The following is a 5,618-nucleotide window of genomic DNA, read 5'->3' on the forward strand; positions in this document are numbered from 1 at the left end:
TGTTGGTATATATTAATTTTCAACTTTTCAAAACAAAGAACTGAAATTATAGATATACATAAATGTCTTTAATAAACCAATGAAAAATACTAATAAGTTCAGTTCAGTTCAGTTTCTTGTATATTCCTCCATTAATTGTGGAGCACTACCCAAAGGGTATAGTTTTAGCAACTATGTACACCTTAAAACATAAGGAAACAATTAATTATATACAGATGACTGAATTTTGTTTATGATAATCACTAAATAATAAATATCATAATTAATTCATAGGATTGTCATCATAAAGTTTTAAAAGATATATAATAATTCATATGTGCTGGGTTGTAAGAAAATGTTAAGAAACAACTGCATATATTTACAAATAAGAATTAAAATGGTCTCAAATTAAAATTACTTATAATTATTAGTTAAGAGTGCTATACATACATCGGGAACTATAATGAACATTATATTTTATAAGACTTATGTAAAATGGTTGGGGTTTGGAAAAAAATTAAGCTATAATTATATACATAAATTTTCTTCACAGTTTAATTTGCTTTATGGAGATCTTGTCATTATTCTTTAAATTATAACTGATATCTTACAATTTTAAAAAGAGGAGATTTATTTTTAAATACTTATAAATGTAAGTCATAAAATAGTAAGATGATATACTATTAGTAATGAACTATTTTATTTTAAAAAGTTTACTTATACTGTACTTGTGATCAAGTTTTTTTTTATCCTTTTTGTGCGCAGCAAGTGCATCTCATAATACATATTTCTAGCCAGAGTTTCAATGTTTTCATATACAGTTGAGTAACAGTTTATGTCCTTGCTAGTACAGTCCATTATGAGCTGCAGGAAATTCCCTTGTTGTATGATCTTCTTGTATGTTGAGGTATCAATTTCATCCATTGTCTGTTCAATTTTTGAGCAGTATTTAGATCTTATTTGCTCTAATTCTTTGCAGTGAGGAATAAAATGTTCTAGATCTTCATTTCCTTGTTCACAGATTGTACACATCGGGTTAACTTTCGGATCGAACTTAGCTCTTTTTGGCTTGGAATATGTACGTTTGAGTACTTATTCTTGCTTTTATTTCTCCTGCCTTTACATCTTTACTATTGTTTTTTACACTTTTCCATATATTGTGAGCTTCATTTAATGGATTGTTCTGTATCTCTATGTATTTAAGTGATGTTTTTTTTTTCTCCATTTTTTCATTATGACATTAATTTTTCCAGTATTCCTTGATCTTTATTCCTACTAGTCTTTTCCATTCGATTTTATTCAGTGGATTTTCTATGTAGTAGCTACTAGATTTCAAATTGTATTTTGATAAAGTTTTTTCTACTCTGTTGATAAAGTCTTTTCCTCTTTGGTCTGAAAATACTGTGCACAATTTCACATTCTATGGTTCCTGAATTTCGAACAATATTCATGAAGAAGGTAAGTACATTTTTGTCTAATGTGATGGCAATAGGTTCTGCTCCTACCAGGGTATAGACAGCCATATTTGCTGTATTATTTGGAAGCCCTTGAAATTATCGGAGGATTTTTCTCTCTGCCAGTTCTAGCATATCCTTTTCTTTTGCAAGTAAGTTCATCACCTCAAGTCCGTATATGCTTCTTGGTACTGCATATGTTGTCCATAGCTTGTATGCGACCATGGGTGAGAATCCCCTTCTGACATGTAACCCAGCTCAAAGAAGGCTGTATATTGTTGCCCTACCGGTTCTTATTCTTTCTGAGATATTTGCACGGTTTTGCTCGTTTCTTTTGATACCTAGATGTTTGGTTTCATTGGTTATATTGATGTCATTGTCTTCAAATTGCAATGTTGATATGTTTGAGCCTTTTGCATTGTATAGAACAGCTTCAGATTTAGTTGGATTGATTTTGACTAGATCTCTATCTGCTTGTATGGTGTTGTACTATGTCTAATATTCCTTGTGCATCTGCAATACTATTTGCCAGGACAGCAATGTCATCGGCACATGTTGGTGCAGGGACTTGTATATCACCAATACATGCTCCAAGTCCACTTTTTAATATGCTATCCAGTATGACGTTGTTGTAGCATTTATATAGCGTTGTAGATAGTTTTGTTTAATTCCTTGTAGCACCATTACATCATCTGTACATTGCCCTTCCCATTTAACCTTAATGCTCATTCTTTTATACAAGTTTCTCAGTAATATCTAGAGTTTTCCTTTTATTCCATAATGGTACAGTTTGTTGAATAGTATTTCATGGTTTAGCTTGTCAAATGCCTTTTCTGAATCAATAGTTATTAAGATCAACAGTATCTTTAATTTCTTACTTTCTTCGATTGCTTCTGATGTGAGGAATGCTGCACATAGTGATGATACTCCTTCTGTAAAGCCTCTTTGCAGGGAGTTTTGTATGTTGTTAAATACAGAGCCAACTCTATCCTTCAATATACTTTGTAATACTTTTGCAAAGGTTTTAGTGACAGTTATTCCACTATAGCTAGATGGTAATGTTTTGTCTTTTTCTTTCTTTAAGATTGGTGTTAGAATCCCTGTCTTTAGGAAGATTGGTACATCCGAATATGTTAAGATTAAATTTATCAGATGTACTATAAAGGGAGTTAACTCTTCCATCCCATGTTTGTAGTGTTCTGCCGAAATTCCATCTTCATCAGGTGCTTTTCCTGCTTTAAGTTTTTCTATAGCTTTATTTACTTCCTTTACATTAACAAGATCTATGCCTTGACCTTTTTCCCTTTCTATGGATTCTATTATATTGTTTTGTATTTCTATTAGCTCTAGTTTTTCAGTGTCAAAATTTTCCTCTATTGTTGGTGTAGCTAGTTGTTGGAAATGTTCTTGCCAGATGTTCATTATGCTGGGTCCATCTTCTGCAGTCTTTTCATTTAGTTTCAGTATCTTAGTCTTGGTATTAGTAAGTGGTGTTTTTCTTTGCATGTTGATAAGCTTGTAAAAAAGTTTTGTACTAATTTCTAGTACATTTACAGATTTTGTAACGATTTTAAATTAAAAAAAATGTAAAAGATTAAATTATAACCCTATTCAAGGTAGACAATCAACACATTGACTTATAAATATAACCACAACTTGTTGATCTATAGGATAGTGACGACTAATGAATGCTAACCCACAGTAAAGAATGTTGGTTTGAATTTTTTATAAACTTTTACGAGATATATATACACAGCATCAAGAACCGGAGAAATTGCAAACGTGACAAATTATGGAGGAAGACAAAGACATTACGGCATGCAAAATAGATAGGAAACATACACAATGAGACATACTCAGAAAAATGCTCGAACTACTTGACTTTATAATTAACGTGTTTACACATTGATATAATATGGTTGTTAAACATTATTAACCTGTAACAGTATAAGACACTTTACAACTCGTTTGCTTGCATTAACTTACCCAAATAGGTATTTATTTAAAGTCTAAACATTTCGACATATTGTTTATATTTTATAAATTTTGGAATTCTAGTTGTATCACAAATTACGGTTAAGATTTTTAATAAATACCAATATCCAGATATCGTCAGGTAAATATGCTAACTCATAGTCGCTACGTTGGCCGTTCCTTCGTTAGTGAAAAGGCGGCCCTGACTCGCCAACATACTGTTTACCTCATTTACATTGTTGAGGACACACATCATTTGAAGTCTTGCAATTAACATTGTAACGTATAGTGTATTCCGTATCACCGGAGTGTCTGTTAAAAGTCTGGTTATTCAGGGTTTTTTTCCAAGTCAGACATCGTTTGTATCTGCCTTTGCATAAGCCCACATACGAAAGGCCTGCTTTAAAGGATAAATCAGCTCTCACCTGCAAGTCTCAAAATAAGATTAAAGTGTACTATTTGAATTTAGTCCTAACTGCAATTTCTAGTCTTTTTGACCTAGATAAATTTAATCCTAAAGTTTGACAGCAGTACACCTAACTACTGAACGACCTTGGATTTAGTAATGTCAATATATAACTTAGATAGTGGTATAGTTGTATGAAAATCCAAGTTGATTTGAAAAAGTTATAAAACTAATTAAAGTGTTCTATCTGAATTTAGTTCGAACCGCAGATTCTAGCTTTTTTACCTAGATTTATTTAATTCCTAAATTTGACAGTAATACACCAAACGTCATTACAACTGGGGTTCAATAAGATCAATATATAACTAAAATGTATAGCTGTATTGTTTTATGAAAATCCAAGTTAATTTGAAAAAGGAATAACGAATTTAAAGTTGACTATCTAAATTCAGGCCGACTTAAAATTCTAGCTTTTTTTTTACCTCAAAGTTGACAGCAACTTATCAAACTACTAGACGTCCTGGCATTCTGTAATCTCAAAGTATATTTGAGATAGCTATAGAGTTTTATGAAAATCCAAGTTGATTTGAAAAAAGTTATAGAAATAATTAAAGATGACTATCTGCATTTGTTTTAAATAAATTCTTTAATTTCACAGCAACGAAGCACACTACCAAATAAACTGGATTTTTGTAATATCTTTATCTAATTTAGTTGGACGGGCTGATTAAGATCAGTCAAGACTAATTGTGAAGGTCAAGATTATTCGAGACTTGTCGATACTTAGGCGAGATTAGTAAAGACAGGTCGAGACTGGTTGAAACCATTTCAGCCTACACCAGGTTCATGAAGTTTTAAGTTAAGTTGAGACCAAAGTCGAGTACAGTTAAGTACAGTGAAGTACTGTCGAGACAAGTCGAGTAAAATCTGTGCTCGATTTTACTGGTCAAGCACAAAAAATGGACTTTTCAGACTTTGAGCAGTTTGTAGTGATAAGACAAGATGAACATATTTTAAAAACGTATTGGTAATATTAAATTATTGTATGGTTAATACTATGAGAGACGTCACGCTGTCACAATAAATTGTAGTTTACCTTATTTTTGGGTGTTACATGCATATGTTTTGTAAAATAAGCTGTTGATCATATATATAATACATCAAAATCTTAAGTTGAAAATTATTTGGGAAGAAAATAGGAATGACCTCCTCATCGAAGAATTGAAAAGCTATATTTCACTATTCTTTTCTTTTATCGAAACGATTTCACAGTAATTTTTATGAAATTCTGATATACTGAAACGACAGCCATATTTGGATAGATTAATGTTCTTGATAGTTATCTTTCAAATATATAAAATAGATATTTCAAATGTTACGATTCAACCTGGAAAAGTAAGGATTGCAAAGCATGCTCGAGGTAATCACTGATATTAAGATCCGTCAAATAATGACACTAACATTCAGTAAATAAAAATGTTGCAGTTTCACTTTAGAAACAGATTGCTTGTGATAACTTTTTCTGAAATTTTCTTTATCGGGATTGCTCATATTTTCGAGCTAAGAATGTATAAATTATATGGCATTAGAACTACTCATAAGAGCTGCCATGCAACATTAGCTGTACACAAGGCAAAACAAACGTTTAATTTTTTGTCCTCAATGCTCTTCAACTTCGTACTTTATTTGGCCCTTTTAACATTTTTTTTATTCGAGCGTCACTGATGAGTCTTTTGGAGACGAAACGCGGGCCTGGCGTAAACATACAATTTTAATCCTGGTATCTATGATGAGTTTATTAAGAA

The sequence above is a fragment of the Mytilus galloprovincialis genome, chromosome 13 (assembly GCF_965363235.1).
Source record: "Mytilus galloprovincialis chromosome 13, xbMytGall1.hap1.1, whole genome shotgun sequence".
NCBI classification, from domain to species: domain Eukaryota; kingdom Metazoa; phylum Mollusca; class Bivalvia; order Mytilida; family Mytilidae; genus Mytilus; species Mytilus galloprovincialis.